Raw genomic sequence first — 25,467 nt, forward strand, 5'->3', positions numbered from 1 at the left:
GCAGTGCCGAATCGCAAAATACCCCCTGGTCAGGAAGGGGGTAAAATCTTCCGGGGCTTAAGTGGTTAAGGCGGGATAAAAAAAATAAATAAATAAAATGCAAAATGCTCACCATTGATTCTGGGCTGTACAACGGGTACAAACAAACTAACATACACATATGCGATATTGCTGAAATTGTCAGGACTCAGGAGCGGGAGAATTTATTTTGGCCTGCTCTTTGTTGGTTAATTGTGATAATAGAAAGACATATACAGCTAAATTTAAAAATGTTTCCTTTGATAATAAAAACAAAAAAATCAGTACATATCCTTTACCATTTACCGCCAAAAAAATGTTACCTCCAAAAGAAAGCGCAATTTGTCATTAAAAAAAAGAGTATATTCCACCTGGATACAATAAGTAGTTGTGATGATATGTACAATTTTACTAATGCATGTCAAAGTTGCAAAAGTCTGATTAGGCATTTAGATTTATTTTACACTTAGGCCCCTTTCACACAGGCGGACCGTTCAGATCCTCCTGTCCGTTTTTTTTAGCGGATCTGAACGGTCACCCCATGCATCTCTATGGGGCATCGGATGTCAGCAGAGACATGTCCGCTGACATCCGATCCGATCTGTCAAATCTGGACGGATGGAAACCCTATTTTCCATCCGTCCAGCGGATCGGATCAGATCGGATGAGAATGGACCGACGGTCCGTTCCCATCCGCTTTCCCCCGTAGAGATGCATGGGGACCTGACAGCTGTGTCTCCGCACACAGCGCGGAGACACAGCTGTCATCCTCTTGCTCAGCGGGGGATCGGCGGCTCGATCCCCCGCTGAGAAAAACGGAATCCGTCCAACGGACGGATAGTGTGAAAGGGGCCTTAGGTGTGAAGGGGTTAATTAATACAGAGCTGTGCTTAAGTTCAGCTTTATACTGCACAGTACCCCCAACCCCCCCCCCCCCCCTCCTCCTAGCCATTAGTCTGTATTACAGGTTTGTTTCTACTCTAATAAACTTTCCTTTTGTAAAAAAGAAAAAAAAAGAGAAAAATAATTTGAAGAGTTGCCAAGAATCTACATTTTTTTTTGCCGCCTATTGTTCTTTAATTATAGAACCAAAATTGAATCCTTTTATTGAAATAGATAATTTTCCCTGAAACCTAAAAATATTCTGCTATTCAACATTCTGAATCTTCTCCATTGTCTCTGCGAAGAACGTTTAATCGTTATGTCAGGGCAGCGCACACATTAATGGAAGGCAATTTCTCTTCATGGGAACGTTAATAATAAAAATTATAATATATATATATACATATATCTATATACAGTGGGTACGGAAAGTATTCAGACCCCCTTAAATTTTTCACTCTTTGTTATATTGCAGCCATTTGCTAAAATCATTTAGGTTCATTCTTCTTCCTCATGAATGTACACATAGCACCCCATACTGACAGAAAAACACAGAATTGTTGACATTGTTGCAGATTTATTAAAAAAGAAAAACTGAAATATCACATGGTCCTAAGTATTCAGACCCTTTGCTCAGTATTTAGTAGAAGCCCCCTTTTGATCTAATACAGCCAGGAGTCTTTTTGGGAAAGATGCAACAAGTCTTTCACACCTGGATTTGGGGATCCTCTGCCATTCCTCCTTGCAGATCCTCTCCAGTTCTGTCAGGTTGGATGGTAAACGTTGGTGGACAGCCATTTTTAGGTCTCTCCAGAGATGCTCAATTGGGTTTAAGTCAGGGCTCTGGCTGGGCCATTCAAGAACAGTCACGGAGTTGTTGTGAAGCCACTCCTTCGTTATTTTAGCTGTGTGCTTAGGGTCATTGTCTTGTTGGAAGGTAAACCTTCGGCCCAGTCTGAGATCCAGAGCACTCTGGAGAAGGTTTTTGTCCAGGATATCCCTGTACTTGGCCGCATTCATCTTTCCCTCGATTGCAACCAGTCGTCCTGTCCCTGCAGCTGAAAAACACCCCCACAGCATGATGCTGCCACCCCCATGCTTCACTGTTGGGACTGTATTGGACAGGTGATGAGCAGTGCCTGGTTTTCTCCACCCATATCGCTTAGAATTAAGGCCAAAAAGTTCTATTTTGGTCTCATCAGACCAGAGAATCTTATTTCTCACCATCTTGGAGTCCTTCAGGTGTTTTTTAGCAAACTCCATGCGGGCTTTCATGTGTCTTACACTGAGGAGAGGCTTCCGTCGGGCCACTCTGCCATAAAGCCCAGACTGGTGGAGGGCTGCAGTGATGGTTGACTTTCTACAACTTTCTCCCATCTCCTGACTGCATCTCTGGAGCTCAGCCACAGTGATCTTTGGGTTCTTCTTTACCTCTCTCACCAAGGCTCTTCTCCCCCGATAGCTCAGTTTGGCCGGACGGCCAGCTCTAGGAAGGGTTCTGGTCGTCCCAAACGTCTTCCATTTGAGGATTATGGAGGCCACTGTGCTCTTAGGAACCTTAAGTGCAGCAGAAATCTTTTTGTAACCTTGGCCAGATCTGTGCCTTGCCACAATTCTGTCTCTGAGCTCTTCAGGCAGTTCCTTTGACCTCATGATTCTCATTTGCTCTGACATGCATTGTGATCTGGAAGGTCTTATATAGACAGGTGTGTGGCTTTCCTAATCAAGTCCAATCAGTATAATCAAACACAGCTGGACTCAAATGAAGGTGTAGAACCATCTCAAGGATGATCAGAAGAAATGGAAAGCACCTGAGTTAAATATATGAGTGTCACAGCAAAGGGTCTGAATACTTAGGACCATGTGATATTTCAGTTTTTCTTTTTTAACCACTTGCCGACCGCCGTACGACTATCTACGTCGGCGGTCAGCCCCTCACAGGCAAAGTGACGTAGGGCTACGTCGCTTGCTTGTGAGGGTCTAGGGAGCGAGCGCGCGCCCCCGGAGGTGCGCTCCCGCGTGGTCACGGACCCCCCCGCGCGTGTGACTGGCGGACCCGATGTCCGCCGGCCAATCTGCGATCGGCGGGGGAGAGGGAGAAAGTCAGGCAGCTTGTGTAAACAAGCTGCCTGTCATTCTCCTCGGTGTAAAGACACTGATCACACGGATCTACTATGTAGATCCGTTGATCAGTGTCCTTACAGCTCAAGCCACAGCCAATCACAGTAGAAAGCACGCGCCTAGGGACAAACACAGCCCCTCCCTCTCAAATAAAGTTAACCCCTTCACTACCAGTGTATTTTTGCAGTAACAGTGCATATATATAGCACTGATTACTGCCGTAATGTCACTGGTAACTCCAAAAGTGTCAAAAATGTCAGTCAAGGGTCCGATCTGTCTGCCGCAATGTCGCAGTACCGCAAAAAAAATCGCATATCGCCGCCATTACGCGTTAAAAAAAAAAAACAACAAAAATGACAAAAATCATTCCCATTGTTAGTAAACGCGATAACTTTTACGCAAACCAATCAAAATACGCTTTTTGCAATTTTTTTTACCAAACATAGGTAGCATAAAACAAATTGGCCGAAAATGTTAAAAAATTTTGATTTTTACATTTTTTTGGGGGGGGAATTTCATATAAAAAAAAGTGAAAAATATTGTTATTTTTGCAAAATGTACGCTCTTTTTTTGTTTATAGCGCATGATCAAAAAATCGCACAGGTGATCAAATACCACCAAAAGAAAGCTCTGTTTGTGGGAAAAAAAGGACGCCGAATTCGTTTAGGTACAGCGTCGCACGACCGCGCAATTGTCCGTTAAAGTCACGCAGTGCCGAATCGCAAAATACCCCCTGGTCAGGAAGGGGGTAAAATCTTCCGGGGCTTAAGTGGTTAATAAATCTGCAACAATGTTAACAATTCTGTGTTTTTCTGTCAGTATGGGGTGCTATGTGTACATTCATGAGGAAGAAGAATGAACTTAAATGATTTTAGCAAATGGCTGCAATATAACAAAGAGTGAAAAATTTAAGGGAGTCTGAATACTTTCCGTACCCACTGTATATATATTATATATATATATATATATATATATATATATATATATATATATATATATATATATATATTGTATAACTGTGAAATGTAAAAGTGCATCTTTTTTCAATATTAAGATTCTGCCTGACCTCACAAATGTGCTTCTGGAAGAATGGTCAAACATTCCCATAGACACTCCTAAACCTTGAGGACAGCCTTCCCAGAAGAGTTGAAGCTGTTATTGCTGCAAAGGGTGGGCCAACTCAATATTGAACCCTACGGACTAAGACTGGGATGCCATTAAGGTCTATGTGCATGTATAGGTGGGTGTCCCAATACTTTTGGTAATATAGTGTAGTTCCTGCCACTGACACCAACAATGGGGCACCACTCCTCCCACTATCACCAGTGATGGAGGACTATTCCTCCCACTGACACCAATGGTGTGGCACCACTCCTCCCACTAACACCAGTGATGGAGGAATATTCCTTCCACTGACATCAACAATGGGGCACCACTCCTCCCACTAACACCAGTGATGGAGGACTATTCCTCCCACTGACATCAACAATGGGGCACCACTCCTCCCACTAACACCAGTGATGGAGGACTATTCCTCCCACTGACACCAACAATGGGGAAACACTCCTCCAACTAACACCAGTGATGGAGGACGATTCCTCCCAGTGACACCAATGCTGTGTCACCACTCCTCCCACTAACACCGTGATGGAGGACGATTGCTCCCACTGATACCAATGGTGTGGCACCACTCCTCCCACTAACACCAGTAAGGGAGGACGATTGCTCCCAGTGACACCAATGGTGTGGCACCACTCCTCCAACTAACACCAGTGATGGAGGACTATTCCTCCCACTGACACCAACAATGGGGCACTACTCCACCCACAAGCACCAGGGATAGGGCACTATTCCTTACCATCAATACCAATCATGGAACATTGTTTGCTTCCATTGATGCAAAGATAAGTTTTCTTCTCCCACTGGCCACAGTGCAACCTCAGGGCCGGTGCTTGGCTATTTTTCACCCTAGGCAAGACCAGCTACTTGCATTTTAAATGCTTTTAGGGGCAGAGGAGGGATTTGGTCTTATAGACCCCCCCGAACCCTCCATAAAGAGTACCTGTCACTGCCTATTGCTGTCACAAGGATAAAGCATCAATAAATAAAAATAAAAAAAAGAATAATGAAAAAAATTATTTTAAGAGCTCCCACCGCCAATGGTGAACAGTCCCGCATGCACACAACAAAGCGATCAACCCAAATATGTGAGGTATCGCCGGGAACTTCAGATCATTGGCAGTAATTCCCGCACTAGACCTCCTCTGTAATCTAAATTAGTAAACTGTAAGACTGCATTCACACTGAAGCGGCACGACTTTGGGGGCGACCTGTGAAGTCGCGTGCACCGCGACTTCGCCGCGACTTGCACGTGACTTGCACGCGACTTGCACGGACTTCATATAATGGAAGTCTATGCAAGTCGCTCCGAGGTCGCCACGAAGTAGTACAGGACCCTTTTTCTAAATCGGAGCGACTTGTGTCGCTCCTATTAGAACGGGTCCTGTAGCACTGCATGGACCGCGATGGACCGCGACTTGTCAGGCTGACAAGTCGCCTGACAAGTCGCGGTAGTGTGAATGGAGACTTAAGGCTTTTAAAGTGCCGCCTATTGATAGTAAAATTTTCGTCGTTTGTGGCCGTTGCAATTTTACAGTGTGACATTTAAACGATGTTACAGGCAGCATAATGTTCTCCACGGCTTCTCCACACCCTTTCACGTCTGTCACATGTGCTCAGGGTAAACCTGCTCTCATCTGTGAAAAGCACAGGGTGCCAGTGGTGGACCTGCCAATTCTGGTGTTCAATGGCAATCAAGCGCCACAGTGCCTGTCAGTGAGCACAGGGCCCACTAGAGGATGTCGGGCCCTCAGGCCACCTTCATGAAGTCTGTTTCTGATTGTTTGGTCAGAGACATTCACACCAGTGGCCTGCCAGAGGTCATTTTGTAGGGCTCTGGCAGTGCTCACCCTGTTCCTCCCTGCACAAAGGAGCAGATACCGGTCCTGCTGATGGGTTAAGGACCTTCTATGGCCCTGTCCAGCTCTCCTAGAGTAACTGCCTGTCTCCTGGAATCTCCTCCATGCTCTTGAGACACAGCAAACCTTCTGGCAATGGCACGTATTGCTGTGCCATCCTGGAGGAGTTGGACTGCCTGTGCAACCTCTATAGGGTCCAGGTATCTCCTCATGCTACCAGTAGTGACACTGACCCCAGCCAAATGCAAAACCAGTGAAAAACAGTCAGAAAAGATGAGCCTCCACCTGTAAAACCATTCCTGTTTTGGAGGTCATCTCATTGTTGCCGATCTAGTGCACCTGTTAATTTCATTAACACCAAAGCAATTGAAATTGATTAACAACCCCCTCTTCTACTTAACTGACCAGATCAATATGTAAAGAAGCGGGACAAAAAAAAAAAAGGGGGAATGGATAACCCCCAAAAGTGATAGGACTTTTATGGCATCCACTAGTTAATCTCACAAAGAAATGTACAACCCTTAAAAGTGTAAATACGTACAAAATGTATTATGATAAAAAAAATTCTAAATACATAAAAACCATTACATAAATGAGTGAGCACAACAGTTGTGAGCAACATGCTCCTGAGCCAGAAGAACCCATGAGTGGTCCGATATGTAGCAGGGTCTGTGTCTGAGGACCATCAAGATGGCTGACCTCCTATGCCCGGCTCAGAAGGGTTTCTATTGTGCAAGTTTGCCAATAGATCACGCTACGCGTTTCGCTATGCAGCTTCTTCAGGGAATCCCATTGGAGTTATAATGGTGGACGAAGGGTACCCAATATTCTCTTGGATAGAGGCTGTAGAGTAATAGTGGTAGTAGAATTGTTCCAACTGGAGCTAACCAATGTGCGTATATATCCTTCCTGTAAAGAAGCCACAGCTCGTATGGATGCCGAACCGATCAAGGTGGGACAGCCCCTCTGGCAGGGAGATGGTGGAGATGTCCCCTCAATTCTGCGGGAGGAGCTATCCAACCTTGAACGGATCAGCATCCACATGAGCTGTGGCTCCTTTATAGGAAGCATATATACGCACATTGGTTAGTCTTGTCCACATTGATATATCCTTCCTGTAAAGGAGCCACAGCTTGTGTGGATGCCGATCCGTTCAAGGTGGGATAGATTCTCTGGCAGATTTGAGGGGACATCTCCACCGTCTCCCTGCTGGAGGGGCTTTCCCACCTTGATCGGTTCGGCATGCACACAAGCTGTGGATCCTTTACAGGAAGGATATATACGCACATTGGTTAGTTCCAGTTGGAACAATTCTACTACCACTATTACTCTACAGCCTCTATCCACTCTATCCAAGAAATTATTGGGTACCCTTCGTCCACCATTATAACTCCAATGGGATCCCCTGAAGAAGCTGCATAGCGAAATGCATAGCGAGATCATTTGGCAAACTGTTACATTAGAACCCTTCTGACCCGGGCATAGGAGGTCGGCCATCTTGATGATCTTCAGACACAGACCCTGCTACATGTCGGACCACTCATGGGTTCTTTTGGCTCAGGAGCATGTTGCTCAGCACTGTTGTGCTCACTCATTTATGTGATGGTTTTTATGTATTTGCGTGATCCATTGACAAACTTGTACATTAGAACCCTTCTGATCCGGGCATGGAAGGTCAGCCATCTTGATGGTCCTCAGACACAGACCCTGCTACATGTCGGACCACTCATGGGTTCTTCTGGCTCAGAAGCATGTTGCTCAGCCCTGTTGTGCTCACTCATTTATGTGATGGTTTTTATGTATTTAGAATTTTTTTTTATCATAATACATTTTGTATATGTACCAAGGTTTCCAGGCCTGTGGCCTGATGTGGGTCTGCCATTAGAACCGGTACTCTCTCCAGCCCATGTGAGCTGCGGCCCTGGGTGTGATAACTGAAGCAGCAACAACTCCGGCATCTTTGTTTGTGGTTTTTAATTGATTTAAAGGGGATGGGAGAAGGGAGTGAGTGGGATACTCCTTGCGGCTCAAACTAATTACACATGGGACTTACTGAAAAATGCCAGTTGGTGCTTCCTTGACGCCAGCCAGCACCAGCCACCGCTCACTGACTCTTAAAACTCTCTGTGTATCCGAAGAAGTGTTGAATCCCTGACTTATGGTCCTGTAGATCCAAGACTGAGAGCTGTAGACTCCTGACACTGCTGTGCTGTGGAAGTCACTAAATACTGTCCCCCGCTTGGTACAGCTTGAGGTAGTATCTTGTAGAACTTTGTGTAACTGTCGCTTCACTGAAACCTCTCTGTACAATTCAGGGCCCAGACTGCCGGTATCCCCTTTACAACTTCAGGGTCCTCTACCTAGGCACCCCCCTTTACAGCTAGCTGATACTGGATCCCAGAACCTCTTCCAGAGTGGTCCCCTCTAACACTTCAGGCAGACCCCCAGGGGCAATCCTCAGTACTCACGACCTGTGTAGGCTTTCCTGGGACTGGACCCCTCTCTGCAGGCTCTCGGCACACTGGATCCTCTCAGCTCAACTCAGCACTCTATGGATTCTCAGGAGACACCCTGAGACATCCGCCTTCCTCAGACAGGAGAGAGAGCCACACTCTCCTTCCTGGGACTCTGCTCCCGCCAAAAACAACCTGTCACGCACTTCCCCCAGACTTATATACACTCCCAGAATCCTTTGCAGCCTAATCTGCCTTCTGGGGTAGTTACAAGCTGGGATGTGTCCCCTGATTGGGCTTCCCACAGTGCCCTATGAGAAGCCTCTCACAGGAGCCAGTGGGGAGGCTTCTCCCCTCAGCAGGCACATCTGGAAGCCGTGACACCCTACCTAGGAAATGACAGCCCTGCTGTTAGGCAGACAAGGTCCACTATACATTTACCTAGCACCTACCTGTAGGGTGCTACATACCGTGTTTCCCCGAAAATAAGACCGGGTCTTATATTAATTTTGGCTACAAAAAACACACTAGGGCTTATTTTCAGGGGGTGTCTTATTTATTTACAGTATGTACTATAATCTACATTTATTCAAATACAGTTATGTCATCATGATGATCTTAAATTGGTTGTAACCCTAAAAAAAAAATATCCTGATCCTTTAAACCATGATAGACAGCTTGTGCTGTGTCATTTACCCCTCTCTATGTTCTAAAAAACCTGGAATAAAACAATAAAATGTTTTTTTAAAAAGTTCCTGTGTCCCCTGTCTTCTCGACTTCTCTCCCCCTATCAGCTCAGGAGTCAGCATTATGACATTCTGTAATCCCAAAAATAAACCTTGGTTAACGTATCGCAAAATTATTTAATCGGTTTTGTAAAAAGATTATAAAATGTGCAGTGTTTCTCCTTTTTGTAACTTCATAGTGAAAAGATCTTCTTTACAGCACTGCTGGATGCTCACGTGACCTGCCGGAGCTCTTCTTCCCCACTCTGAGCACTGAAGAGGGATAGGCCACTGACGTCAGCCAGGAGGACAGGAGAAGATCTCCAGCGGGTCACGTGAGTGCCCAGCGGCGTGGCAAATAAGGTATTTGCCCCAAAAAGTTACAGAAGGAGACAGGGCCGGACTGGGAATAAAAACCAGCCCTGGAAATAATTTCATACCAGCCCCATAGCATTTTTATACCGGCCCAACAGCATAGCGTCATTTTTTTGATTATAAAAGGGAAAACCATGCATTTTAAAGCACATGTGAAGTGTGTATTATATGTAGATAAGACAGATATATATATATATATATATATTATACATATATACACACATACATACATATACATATATATATACATACATACATACGAGCAAATTCCAGTTAAAAGTGGAGCAATTATCAAGAACAGTCCACTTATTGCGATGGTGATATATTACCAGAATAAAAAATACTCAAAGTTTGCCTTTACATGAGGGTCCGCAGAGTTCCCCCTTGCACTGTAATGGGGAATGCTGCAGACTCTGATGTAAAGGGGAACCCCAGGAACTCTGGAAATGTGACCATAGACCACCTTCCGCAGAAAGAAGGGGGGTTACTGATATAAGGGGGGCCTTTATATCAATGCCCCCCTTACATTACTGTATTTATTTCCCCCTTACACCACTGACCCCCACTCAGACAGGTCTGGCGGAAGTGTCACTGACCTCCTCTCAGGGGGACCGTGCAGGGCTCAGTCAGTTGGCTCCCTTGTTGGCTCTGGGTTTATCCTATAGTCTTCTCTCCACAGTCCACAGACATTTGACTTCTCCCGTGACCCCCATCCCGGTGGCACTCCCACTCCCGACTCCTCTCCAGACTCCCCCTCAGAGACTGCAGACATGATAAAAGACAAGAGATGGTCATAGGCTGTGCGGACATGGTACAGAAGATGTCAGAGGTTGCAGACATGGTACAGGAGATGTCAGAGGTGGCAGACATGGTACAGGAGATGTCAGAGGTTGCAGACATGGTACAGGAGATGTTAGAGGTTGCAGACATGGTACAGGAGATGTCAAAGGCTGTGCGGACATGGTACAGGAGATGTCAGGGGCTGTGTGGACATGGTACAGGAGATGTCTTAGGCTGTGCGGACATGGTACAGGAGATGTCAGAGGTTGTGTGGACATGGTACAGGAGATGTCAGAGGCTGTGCGGACATGGAACAGGAGATGTCAGAGGCTGTGCGGACATGGTACAGGAGATGTCAGAGGCTGTGAGGACATGGTACAGGAGATGTCAGAGGCTGTGAAGACATGGTGCAGGAGATGTCAGAGGCTGTGAGGACATGGTGCAGGAGATGTCAGAGGCTGTGCGGACATGGTACAGGAAATGTCAGAGGCTGGGCGGACATGGTACAGGAGATGTCAGAGGTTGCAGACATGGTACAGGAGATGTCAGAGGCTGTGCGGACATGGTGCAGGAGATGTCAGAGGCTGTGTGGACATGGTACAGGAGATGTCAGAGGCTGGGCGGACATGGTACAGGAGATGTCAGAGGTTGCAGACATGGTACAGGAGATGTCAGAGGCTGTGTGGACATGGTACAGGAGATGTCAGAGGCTGTGCGGACATGGTACAGGAGATGTCAGAGGATGTGTGGACATGGTACAGGAGATGTCAGAGGCTGTGTGGACATGGTACAGGAGATGTCAGAGGCTGTGCGGACATGGTACAGGAGATGTCAGAGGCTCTGTGGACATGGTACAGGAGATTTCAGAGGCTGGGCAGACATGGTACAGGAGATGTCAGAGGTTGCAGACATGGTACAGGAGATGTCAGAGGCTGTGCGGACATGGCACAGGAGATGTCAGAGGATGTGCGGACATGGTACAGGAGATGTCAGAGGATGTGCGGATATGGTACAGGAGATGTCAGAGGATGTGCGGACATGGTACAGGAGATGTCAGGGGCTGTGCGGACATGGTACAGGAGATGTCAGGGGCTGTGCAGACATGGTACAGGAGATGTCAGAGGCTGTGTGGACATGGTACAGATGTCAGAGGCTGTGCGGATATGGTACAGGAGATGTCAGAGGTTGCAGACATAGTACAGGAGATGTCAGAGATTGCAGACATAGTACAGGAGATGTCAGAGGTTGCAGACATAGTACAGGAGATGTCAGAGATTGCAGACATAGTACAGGAGATGTCAGAGGTTGCAGACATGATGAGGGGGGTGGGATGAGTGGCAGCAGGGGTGGTGGTGAGGGGGGTGGAATCAGTGGAAGCAGTGGTGATAGTGAGGGGGGTGGGATTGTGGCAGTGGTGGTGGTGAGGGGGGTGGGATCGGTGGCAGTGGTGGTGGTGAGGGGGATGGGATCAGTGGCAGGGATGGTGGGATCAGTGGCAGGGGTGGTGGGGGGGGATCAGTAGTGGTGGTGAGATCAGTGGAAGCTATAGTGGTGAGGGGAGATTAGTGGCAGTGGTGAGGAGGGGGGGTGCCATCCTCCCCACCGCCACTGCTTCCCCCCCCCATCCTATCAGGAATAAGATCTGTGGGGGTGGTGAGATCAGCAAGGGCAGTGGTGGGTGGTTGTCTGGACTGGTGGAGGTTGGAGGATGGGATCAATAATTGCAATTTGCACTGCAGATTTTTCTTACTAACTTGGTGGTCAGTCGGACTCGATTACCGGGTGCTATCATGCTGCTGGCGTCTGTGTAGTACACACTGTGTACTGTGTGTTGGGTACTCTTGGAGCAGTGACTGTCCGTCTTGCTGACAGTCACATAATCCACCGCCGTCTCCGCGCAGCCGCTCCCGCCGGCGCCAGATGTGACGTCATGCCGCTCATAGCGGCTGACGTAGGAAAGACTGTCTTCACCAGGGCTGCAGCGGCCATCACAGCGCGGCCGCGGCGCGGTAACCAATAGCGGCCGCGGCGCGGCAACCAATAGCGGCCGCGGCGCGGCAACCAATAGCGGCCGCGGCGCGGCAACCAATAGCGGCTGCGGCGCGGTAACCAATAGCGGCCACAATCTTAAAGCGGCCCCAGGGCCGGCGGCCCACCGGGAAATTTCCCGCTATCCCGGTAGGCCAGTCCGGCCCTGGAGGGAGACACACCGCACATTATATGATCTTTTTACAAAATAGATTACATGTTTTTACAACAACTTTAACTAGGGCTTTTTTTCGGGATAGGGCTTATATTGCAGCTATTCCCGAAAATAACGCTAGGTCTTATTTTCGGGGTAGGGCTTATTTTCAGGGAAACAGGGTATATATTTACACCATTAAGGATTGTACATTTCTTTATGAGATTAACTAGTGGATGCCTTAAAAGTCTTATCACTTTTGGGGGTTATCCCTTCCCAGGGCCGGCCTTTGGGGTGTGCGAGCCGTGCGGCCGCACAGGGCGCCATGGGCAATAAGGGCGCCGTGCGGCCATCACAGCTCGCAGAAGACCAGATGATTCAGGCCACACAGCGGGAGGTGAGCGGCGACCGCGGCCTGGACAGGGTTAACACAGGCCGTGGCCACCACTTACCTCCCGCTGTGCGGCTGTACCTCAGTCACCCGTACTGATACAGTGAGGCGAGCTGTGTATCACACACAGCTCAGCCTCCACTCCGATCCTTCCACGCTGACGATCTCTCCTCTCTCCCTGCACTGACGCCAGAGGAGAGATCATCAGCTCCTCCTCGCCCCGCCCCTTCTCCTCCTCCTCCCGCCCGAAGTTTAAAGAAAAAAAAAAGCTGCAGAGAGCGGAAGGTAAGTGAGGACTCTCTCCTTTAAAAAATGTAAGGGGGGGCTTTTTATGGGGAGCTCTGTGTGAGGGGGGGTCTGTGATGTAAGGGGGGGCTCTCTGATGTGGGGGCTCCGTGGGGGGCTCCATGGGGGGGTCTGATGTAAGGGGGCTTTGTGTGGGGGGTCTGTGATGTAAGGGGGGGCTATCTGATGTGGGGGGCTCCATGGGGGGGGTCTGATGTAAGGGGGCTTTGTGTGGGGGTCTGTGATGTAAGGGGGCTCTCTGATGTGGGGGGGCTCTGTGTGGGGGGGGGGCTCTGATGTAAGGGGGCTTTGTGTGGGGGGTCTGTGATGTGGGGGCTCCACGGGGGGGTCTGATGTAAGGGGGCTTTGTGTGGGGGGTCTGTGATGTAAGGGGGGCTCTCTGTGTGGGGGGGCTCTCTGATGTAAGGGGGCTTTGTGTGGGGGGGTCTGTGATGTAAGGGGGGCTTTGTGTGGGGGGTCTCTGATGTGAGGGGGGCTTTGTGTGTGTAGGGGGCTTTGTGAGGGGGGCTCTGTGTGTGGGGTCTCTGATGTGAGGGGGGCTTTGTGTGTGTGTAGGGAGGCTTTGTGTGGGGGGTCTCTGATGTGAGGGGGCTCTGTGTGGGGGGGTCTCTGATGTTAGGGGGGCTTTGTGTGGGGGGTCTCTGATGTAAGGGGGCTCTGTGTGTGGGATCTCTGATGTGGGGGGGGCTTTGTGTGGGGGTCTCTGATGTGAGGGGGGCTTTGTGTGTGTGTGGGGGGTCTCTGATGTGAGGGGGGCTGTGTGTGTGTAGGGGGTCTCTGATGTTAGGGGGGCTTTGTGTGGGGGGTCTATGATGTGAGGGGGGCTCTGTGTGTGGGGGGGTCTCTGATGTGTGGGGTCTCTGATATAAGGGGGCTTTGTGTGTGGGGTCTCTGATGTAAGGAGGCTTTGTGTGGGGGGTCTCTGATGTAAGGGGGCTCAGAGTGTGGGGTCTCTGATGTGAGGGGGGCTTTGTGTGTGGGGTCTCTGATGTAAGGGGGCTTCGTGTGGGGGGGTCTCTGATGTAATGGGGCTCAGAGTGTGGGGTCTCTGATGTGAGGGGTCTCTGATGTGAGGGGGGCTTTGTGTTTGTGTAGGGGGTCTCTGATCTTAGGGGGGCTTTGTGTGGGGGTCTATGATGTGAGGGGGTCTCTGTGTGGGGGGGTCTCTGATGTGTGTGTGGGGTCTCTGATGTAAATGGGGCTTTGTGTGTGGGGTCTCTGATGTGAGGGGGGATTTGTGTGGAGGGGTCTCTGAAGTGAGGTGGGCTTTGTGTGGGGGGTCTCTGATGTGAGGGGGGGCTCTGTGTGGGGAGGGCTCTCTGATGTAGGGGGCCTCTAAATTAAGGGGGGCTTTGTGTGGGGGGTCTCTGATGTAAAGGGGGCTCTGTGTGGGGGGTCTCTGATGTAAGGGGGGCTAAGTTATTAGTGATCATAAAAAAGAAAAGTCAAATAAGGTGCAAAAAAGGTGCAAGAAAATGCGCGCGGTAGGGGGGGGGCGCCACAGGATTAGCTCGCACAGGGCGCCTGAACACCTAAGGCCGGCCCTGTCCCTTCCCCCTTCTTTTATTCGCTTCTTTACATATGCATTGGATGTATCACCACTGTATCTAGGATCATGTCTCAATTTTTGCATAAATGACCATATCAATATCCCAGGAGTTTACTTGACTTGATGCTATACTCTGATTAGAAAGTGTTCCTTTAACTTTTTTTGAGCAGTGAATATTATTTATATCAGTGCAGTGTGTGTGACATGAACAGAATCCTATAGACAGAACATTTTGGTTTTGCCACCTCCCAGTTCAATTACATCTTCACATCCCAGAGATTGTTGATGGGAAAGAGTCAAACACTTTGATTTGCAAATTGGCTAGAATGTATCTCGATCATTTAGATTATGAAAATGTAGGTCATTTTCAGTAAACAAGAAGCTTCGTTTGAAAGACATAATCACTCTGAACCTCACCCGAGACTCAGATAGAGCGTCATTCAAAGAAGAGCTTAGCTTTTCATGATCTGTATCTAATTTGGTAAAAATAAAAATCACCCAATCAAAAAATCACAAAATAAATTGATGTATATTTTCATTCCAGCAATCATCTTTATTCATCATAAGTCATGCCATTCTGAAGATTGAATAAATACAGTATTGCAAAAGGACCACAGGTTACAGAATATCTGCTGTTTGTCCTCTCATTACATTTAGCCCCCGTTCACATTAGGTCGCTCCGACTTCGGAGGCGACCTGTGAAGTCGCGTGCACCGCGACTTCGGCGCGACTTGCACGGACTTCATATAATGAATGTCTATGCAAGTCGCCTCCAGGTCGCCCCAAAGTAGTACAGGACCTTTTTTCTAAGTCGGAGCGACTTGTGTCACTCCTATTAGAACCGGTCCTGTACTAATCAATGGACCCGACGGTGCACGACTTGCCAGGCTGACCAAGTCGTAATAGTGTGAACCGACTCTTAGACAATCTGCAGAAAAATTGTAAATTTGTTAAAATTTGGTGGTAAAAATGGTAAAAAGTGAATTTTGCATAGAAAGACATAATACCTAAGTAACCACTTGAAGACCAAGACTTTTTGTTTGCATGTTTAAACCTTTTTTTTTCTAGAAAATTTACTTATAACCCCCAAACATTATATATTTTATCAGGTAAGAGCCTAGGGAAAAAAAAATAGCGATTGTTGCAATTGTTTATGTTCCACAGTGTTTATGCAGTGTTTTTTCAAACGCAATTAAAAAAAAAAAATACATTTTATTGAATTTAAAAAGAAAAACACAATACATACCCTATTTTTGTTTAATATGAAAGATGATGTTACATCAAGTAAATTGATACCTAACATGCCAATGCGCTAACCAAAATAGGAATATAATAGGATATAAATCCTAGTATAACACAAGATAATAGCAGCCAATTTCTGGTAGTGTCACCACATATAGGAAAATAAATAAATGTAATATAAATCGGCGCTAGAATCGCAGATATCAAACAAATAATAAATATAATCAAAATTGCATAAATACACAAGTGTTTTGATATGTGCAAGCAACCACTCAAAAGTGGATAAATAAAATAAAAAGTAGTGAATGTAAAAATGTAAAATCAAATATATATACTCAATATATATATATATATATATATATATATATATATAATGAATAATATGTGTAATCTTCAATAAATCTTCAACAAAAATCTTCAATTGAAGATTGCACATATTATTCATTATTTATTCCTTTTATATGTATTGAGTATATTTTTGATTATACGATCACTACTTTTTATTTTATTTATCCACTTTTGAGTGGTTGCTTGCACATATCAGTACACTTGTATATTTATGGGATTTTGATCATATTTATTATTTGTTTTATTTCTGCGATTCTAGCGCCGATTTATATTACATTTAACCACTTTACCACCGGAGGATTTTGCTGTCTTCCGTCCAGGCCACTTTTTGCGATTCGGCGCTGTGCGACTTCAACTGACAATTGCGCGGTCGTGCGAAGCCGTACCCAAACGAAATTTACGTCCTTTTTTTCCCACAAACAGAGCTTTCTTTTGGTGGTATTTGATCACCTGTGCGATTTTTACTTTTTGCGCTATAAACAAAAAAAGAGTGTTTATTTTGAAAAAATAACAATATTTTTAACATTTTTTATATGAAATTCCCCCCAAAAAAGATGTAAAAACCAATTTTTTAAAAAATTTTTGGCCAATTTGTTTTCTGCTACCTATGTTTGGTAAAAAAAATCGCAATAAGCATATTTTGATTGGTTTGCGCAAAAGTTATTGCGTTTACTAACAAAGGGAAAGATTTCTGTCATTTTTGGTGGGTTTTTTTTAACGCGTAATGGCGGCGATCTGCGATTTTTTTTGCGGGACTGCGACATTGCGGCGGACAGATCGGACCCTTGACTGACATTTTTGACACTTTTGGGGGTACCAGTGACATTACTGCAGTAATCAGTGCTATATATATGCACTGTTACTGTAAAAATGACACTGGCAGGGAAGGGGTTAATTTTATTGGAGAGGGAGGGGTTAATGTATGCCTGGTGCTTACTGACGTGTAGGGGGGGAGGTGACTGAGTGAGTCATGGACAGATCGGATGTCCAGCTATGCTGAACAGTCCGATCTGTCACTCCCTGTCACTATGGAGATCCGCCCGCTGTGTTTACACACAGCGGGCGGATCTCCAGACTCGATCCCCGACGATCGGGTAAGAGCAGCAGCGATCGCCGCTGCTCCTCCCCTGGCCCGACTCCCGCTGTGAAGGACCACCTCCCGTCACTACATGCTTTTCCTTTACCCACGTTTGTGAGTATTTTTAACCTGTAACTCATTAAAGTGTTTTTTTACTGCTACACTTAGTAGGCGCTTGTGGCCATGCTCTCTGTGTCTCCATGCCTGAGCATGCGCAAGGGCCCTCATAGCAAGCGGGGGGGGAGGAGCCAGGAGCGCCACCCATGCTTTGCTCTGGTGATGGACATTCCAATCTACAATGCAAGTTAAATCTCATGCCAGATAATATTTGTAAAGATTTGGTACGAGCCCTTCTTTCCTCACATGTGTACCCGGAGTATATCTGGAACCTGATTGGCCATCCTGTAGGACCCTTATTTGGCTGTCCCACCCATCCAAGGAGATTGGATCCCTATTGATTATAATATCTAGAGGAACCAAGGGACGAGCTCTGAGGGTCATAGGAATTATACCTAACCCGGATTATACGCCCACTACCCCTGTAGGGGGTTCTTTCTTCTGGTAAGTTCGGTCCTGGGAGTGGGGAGCGCCTTTGACCCATCACACCGGCCACACTGGAAGAGTCCCGGGAAGCACTAGAATCACTTTTGGATACGAAGTTGCACTGATCTAGCCCTGCACTGGAGCACTTTCACATGGGTTTCATAAGAATTTTATAAAATATGTGAAGCAAGAGATGTACATAAAAACATAAACTTTATTACAAAATAACGCAAGGCAGTCTTGAACAGACTAGCACATACAATGGTTATAGAAAGGTACATCAATTTCAGTACGTGGTAGGTATCAGATTGTACATGGGTGAAAGTACGGAGTGACGTGATGTCGGACCCCGGAACCCCAACGCGTTTCATCACGCGACATCACGTCACTCCGTACTTTCACCTATGTACAATCTGATACAATCTAGGTACAGCATCGCATGACTGCGCAATTGTCAGTTAAAGTAACACAGTGCCGTATCTCAAAAAATGGCCTGGTCAATAAGGGGGCAGGGCAGGGACAACGGGTGGGCAGGAGGGGAAGCTGCCCTGGGCTTAATGGTTTATTGAAGGGATGTGGGCGCCCTAACCCCAAGAGAAGAGAGGGGCGCAGTTTGACATCTTTTCCCTGGGCGCTGGATGGTCTTGTCCCGGCACTGTAAGGGGGTAGAACCTTCCGGTCCAGAAGTGGTTAAAGTAAAGCAGTGCCGTATTGCAAAAAATGGCCTGGTCATTAAGGGGGCAGGGCCGGGACAAGGGGGGCAGAAGGGGACAGCTGCCCTGGGCATAATGGTTTATTGAAGGGATTTGGGCGCCCTGACCCTAACCCTAAGAGAAGGGAGGGGCACAGTTTGGCATCTTTGCCCTGGGCGCTGGATGGTCTTGTCCCGGCACTGTAAGGGGGGTAAAACCTTCCGGTTAAGTGGTAAATTTTATATGATACTGCTTATTACACAAGCCGATCCTGACTGTGCACCTGAGAGTCGATGTTTGTGATGCAGCGCTGTGCCAATATTGTCTCTGCCGTCTCCATTCATCTTAGCTGATTATTGGTACATTTAGCTTTTCATAACCATCCTCAATCCGGGATCCCCGCTGATCTCCATTCAGTTGTATCTCTGCATGAAGGCAGTGCAAATAAGACAGCTTTCAATCATAAAGCCTCTGCTATTTTATATGAAATAGTATTTGCTGTCATTTTCTTTTTATTGACTTCATTTCAGAGATTCATTTTTTTTCCCCCGAAGAGATATTATTTTCTGCTGTGATTTTTTTTTTTTCTTTATTCTTTTATTAGACGCAGTAACAAAAGCTACATTTGTTTTGTCTCTAATTTTCCTCCTGCACCAATTCTGTTTCAGTAAGCTTCCCTCTAAGCGGATCCCGCTTCCGGACCGCCCCACGTACATATTTCAGAGATTCATTTTGTTCCCCCCGGAGAGATATTATTTTCTGCCGTGAATTTTTTTTTCCTTTTTCCTTTTTTTTTTTCTTTATTCTTTTATTAGACGCAGTAACACAAGCTACATTTGTTTTGTCTCTAATTTTCCTCCTGCACTAAATTCCTTTCTAAGCGGATCCCTGTGGTTGGCCGGGTTCCTGGTAAGTCCTGGAGTCTGCGGATGGGCTAAGGATAAATGAGGTCCCAGCTCTATCTCTGGTGCCTGCGGCGGAGCGCACATATATTCACGCATTCTGCATTGCGCATCGCGCTCCTGTGCACTGCGTGTAGGGTAGCCCGCTTCCGGACTGCCCAACATACATATATCAGAGATTCATTTTTTCCCCCGGAGAGATATTATTTTCTGCTGTGAATTTTATTTATTTATTTTTTTTTTATTCTTTTATTAGACCCAGTAACACAAACTACATTTGTTTTGTCTCTAATTTTCCTCCTGCATTAATTCTGTTTCAATAAGTTTTCTTGTTAAGTGGATTCCGCTTCCGGACTGCCCCACGCAGAGGCGTAACTAGAACCTTCAGGGCCCCGGTGCAAGAAACCATAAAGGCCCCCCCCGGACCCCTGGCCGGGGCCCTTCCCTTCAAACCCAGGGCTCTTCCCACTGATCCTGGGGTCCTTTACTCCGCTTGCGGGGTCCTTTATTGCGGTCCCACAGCGGGTCCCTTTCACAAGTTTTGCAGTGGGCCCCCTTCCTGCCATCTTGGGGCCTCCCCACGGTGTTGGAATGCCAGGGCCCGGTTGCAAGTGTGACCTTTGCGATCCTGGAAGTTCACCCATTGGTGTCAGTAGTTTTTATTTTTTGGTATTTTAATTGTATTATTTTTTATCATTTTATTTTATTTTTTTACAATGTCACTGACTATGACTCTGTCCATTTAGAGAAGCAAGGAGCTGGTAAATTACATATTTACCGACCCCTTCCTGGTTCTCTATTGTTACACATCCCCTGCAGCAGCCGGAAGGAAAGGGGAGGGATCACAGTGGGGGGGGGGGACCAGGGGAGCACACAGGGGCCCAGAGACAGCAGAACACAAGTGAACTGGATAGGAGGAGTGGCGGGGCAGCATACAGAGGATCCAATCTCCTCCATTTTCTTTCTGCAGCTACAGGAGGAAAAAGGAGGACAATGATTTCTCTACATGCTGCCCCCGCCTCCCCTCCTATCCAATGCTGGGCCCCCTGGAGCATTGGGCCCGGTTGCAATCGCAACCCCTGCAACCCCTGTAGTTACGCCCCTGGCCCCACGTATATATTTCAGAGATTCATTTTTTCCACCGGAGAGATATTATTTTCTGCGGTGAATTTTTTTTTCTTTTTTTTCCTTTTTTTAAATTATTTTATTAGACGCAGTAACACAAGCTACATTTGTTTTGTCTCTAATTTTCCTGCTGCACTAATTCTGTTTCAATAAGCTTCCTTGCTAAACGGATCCCACTTCCGGACCGCCCCACGTACATATTTCAGAGATTCATTTTTTTTCCCCCGGGGAGATATTATTTTCTGCCGTGAATTTTTTTTTCCCTTTTTTTTTTTTCATTCTTTTATTAGACGCAGTAACACACAAGCTACATTTGCTTTGTCTCTAATTTTCCTCCTGCACTAATTCTGTTTCAATAAGCTTCCTTGCTAAACGGATCCCACTTCCGGTCCGCCCCACGTACATATTTCAGAGATTTATTTTTTTCCCCCGAAGAGATATTATTTTCTGCCGTGAATTTTTTTTTTCCTTTTTTTTTTTTTGCAGAGCGCACACATATTCGTGCAGTTTTAACGCACATTGCGTGTAGGGCAACCCGCTTCTGGACCGCCCCACATACATATACTGCAGCAGGGCAGCCTTTCAGCGCAAAAACACATATTGGTATGTTATTTCTACTTCCGGGATTGGGGCGCGCACGTGTGCCGCCGGCGACCCACTCCAGCTGTGATTGGACACAATGGGAGCCAGTTGCGGGGGGGGGGGGGGGCAGGCGGCAGACACAAACATAACAGAGAACCTGTGTGCGCTTTTTAATTGTTTTTTTTTTTTTTTTACATTTTTTAAAAGTAAAAATGTTTACAATTATTTTTATTTTACAATGTTTTATTACGTTTAATTGTTGTTTTTTTTTTTTTTTTACAATTTGTTATTTTTTTTAAAGGACAGGGAAGCCTGCAGCTCTACAGGAGGACTGGACGGCACAGTGAAAGGGGTGCACACGGGGAGGGGGGGGGGTCAGAAGCAGGCAGAACAGGGAGGGGGATCAGTGTCAATGTTTACAATTATTTTGTTTTTTTACAATTTTTTTTATTACAATGTTTAATTGCTATTTTTTTTTTATTTTGCAATTTGTTATTTTTTTTAAAGGACAGGGAAGCCTTCAGCGCTAAAGGAGGGGGGGGTGGCACAGTGAAAGGGGTGCACACTATGTTTCTGATAAGCAGGAACACGGATCTCTGTCTTCCCCCAGTTAAAGCACCTCCCCCACACAGTTAGAAAGCACTCCCAGGAAACACATTTAACCCTTTGATCGTATCTGGTGTTAACCCCTTCCCTGCCAGTGTCATTATTACAGCGACATTGCATATATATTAGACACAAAAAATGTCAGTGTCCAACGTCCTACCGCAATGTTGTAGTCCCGCTATAAGTCGCCGATCCCCGCCATTACTAGTAAAAGAATAAATAAAAATATCCCATAGTTTGTAGATGCCAGAACTTGTGTGCAAACCAATCAATATACGCTTATTTTATTTTTTTTTTTATACCAAAAATATGTAGCAGAATCACCCCTGATGTATAACCCCTTCCCAGCCAGTGTCATTAGTACAGTGACAGTGCATATGTTTTAGACACAAAAAGTGTCAGTGCCCAACTTCCCACTGCAATATTGTAGTCCCGCTATAAGTCACTGATCCCCGCCATTACTAGTAAAAAAAAAAACAATATATATATACACACGTGTATATATATATATATATATATATATATATATATATATATATATATATATATATATATATATATATATCACATAGTTTGTAGACGCCAGAGCTTTTGTGCAAACCAAACAATATACAAAAAGTGTCAAAAGTGTCAGTTAGTGTCCAACTTCCCACCGCAATCTTGCAGTCCCACTATAAGTCGCTGATCACCGGCATTACTAGTAGTTTGTAGATACTATAACTTTTGTGCAAACCAATAAATATACGCTTATTTTTTTTTTTAAAACATGTTTTACTGAAAATATGTAGCAGCATCGCCCCTGATGTATAATCCCTTCCCAGCCAGTGTCATTAGTACAGTGACAGTGCATATATTTTAGAAACAAAAAGTGTCAAAAGTGTCAATGTCAAACTTCCCACTGCAATATTGCAGTCCTGCTATACGTGGCTGATCACCGCCATTACTAGCAAATAAATTATTAAATAAATAAAAATATCTCAAAAATTGTAGACGCCATAACTTTTGTGCAAACCAATCAATATACGCTTATTTTTTAATTTTTTTTACCAAAAATATGTAGCAGGACCCCCCCCGATATATAACCCCTTCCCAGCCAGTGTCATTAGTACAGTGACAGTGCATATATTTTAGACACAAAAAGTGTCAAAAGTGTCAGTTAATGTCCAACTTCCCACCGCAATATTGCAGTCCCACTATAAGTCGCTGATCACCGCCATTACTAGTAAAAATAAATAAATAAATAAATAAATAAAAATATCCCATAGTTTGTAGACGTCAGAACTTTTGTGCAAACCAATCAATATACACTTTTTTTTTTAATTTTTATTTTTTTACCAAAAATATATAGGAGAATCTCCCCTGATATATAACCCCTTACCAGCCAAGTGTCATTAGTACAGTGACAGTGCATATATTTTAGACACAAAAAGTATAACCCCTTCCCATCCAGTGTCATTAGTACAGTGACAGTGCATATATTTTAGACACAAAAAGTGTCAAAAGTGTCAGTTAGTGTCCAACTTCTCACCGCAATATTGCTAGTAAAAAATAAAAAAATAAATAAATAAAAATATTGCATCGTTTGTAGAAGTCAGAATTTTTGTGCAAATCAATCAATATACGCCTATTTTTTTTTTTTTACTGAATATTTGTAGCAGAATACATATTGGCCTACATTGATGAAGAAATTTGATTTTTTATATATTTTTTTTTTTTTAATTGGATGTGTTTTATAGCAGAAAGTAAAAAAAAAATATATATATATTTTCTTTCAGAATTGTCAGTTTATAATGCAAAAAAAAAAAAAAAAGGCAGAGATGGTCAAATACCACCAAAAGAAAGATCTATTTGTGGGGGGGAAAGGACATTTGGGTACAGCGTCGCATGACCGCACAATTGTCAGTTAAATAATGCAGTGCCGTATTGCAAAAAAAAAAATAGCCTGGATTCAGGCCAACATTCCATAGAAAAAACATAGAAAAAAACAAAAAAGGAGGAACCCGCTAGTGGGACTTTAACAGCCTATATTGGTAATTCAAGTCATAAAAAAAAAGTGTAGTTCATCGACAAAAGATAAAAGATAAATGTATTCAAAAAATCGTTAAGAACAATAAAGGCCGGTGTATATTTGGGTCAGCAAAATACACAATACAAAGGTGCAAACAATTCCACGGCAGAACAACAAAGAAAATAACCTGACGTTTTAGAAAATTCTTTCTTTCCTCGGGGGTGTATGCTTTCCTAGAACAGAGAACTTCTAGAATGCAGCAAAAGGGATTTTATAAATCCTAAAGATCATATAAACTTAGTATTAATTATTATTTTTCGACTTCCAAATGCACAGTATCTCACAAAAGTGAGTACACCCCTCACATTTTTGTAAATATTTTATTCTTTTCATGTGACAACACTGAAGAAATGACACTTTGCTACAATGTAAAGTAGTGAGTGTACAGCTTGTATAACAGTGTAAATTTGCTGTCCCCTCAAAATAACTCAACACACAGCCATTAATGTCTAAACCACTGGCAACAAAAGTGAGTACACCCCTAAGCGAAAATGTCCAAATTGGGCCCAATTAGCCATTTTCCCACCCCGGGGTCATGTGATTTGTTAGTGTTACAAGGTCTCGGGTGTGAATGGGGAGCAGGTGTGTTAAATTTGGTGTTATCGCTCTCACTCTCTCATACTTGCAACCGGAAGTTCAACATGGCACCTCATGGCAAAGAACTCTCTGAGGATCTGAAAAAAAAAAAATGTTGCTCTACATAAAGATGGCCTAGGCTATAAGAAGATTGCCAAGACCCTGAAACTAAGTGAAAATGCCCAAATTGGGCCCAATTAGCCATTTTCCCTCCCCGGTGTCATGTGACTCGTTAGTGTTACAAGGTCTCAGGTGTGATTGGGCAGCAGGTGTGTTAAATTTAGTGGTATCGCTCTCACTCTCTCATACTGGTTTCTGGAATTCAACGTGGTACCTCATGGCAAAGAACTCTGAACAAAAGAATTGTTGCTCTACATAAAGATGGCCTAAGCTATAAGAAGATTGCCAAGACCCTGAAATTGAGCTGCAGCATGGTGGCCAAGACCATACAGTGGTTTAACAGGACAGGTTCCACTCAGAACAGGCCTCGCCATGGTCGACCATAGAAGTTGAGTGCACGTGCTCAGCGTCATATCCAGAGGTTGTCTTTAGGAAATAGACGTATGAGTGCTGCCAGCATTGATTTGTTTGATGATTTGGGGAGTCATGTCATCTGCTGGTGGTGGTCCACTGTGTTTTATCAAGTCCAAAGTCAGCGCAGCCCTCTAGCAGGAAATTCTAGAGCACTTCATGCTTCCCTCTGCTGACCAGCTTTATGGGAATTCTGATTTTATTTTCCAGCAGGACTTGGCACCGCCCACACTGCCAAAACTACCAACACCTGGTCACCTGGTCACATGATCATGGTATCACTGTGCTTGATTGGCCAGCAAACTCGCCCGACCTAAACCCCATAGAGAATCTGTGGGGTATTGTCAAGAGGAAGATGAGGGACACCAGACCCAAGAATGCAGATGAGCTGAAGGCCGCTATCAAAGCAACCTG

This window comes from Pelophylax lessonae (assembly GCF_965119305.1).
Source record: "Pelophylax lessonae genome assembly, chromosome: 13".
NCBI lineage: Eukaryota > Metazoa > Chordata > Amphibia > Anura > Ranidae > Pelophylax > Pelophylax lessonae.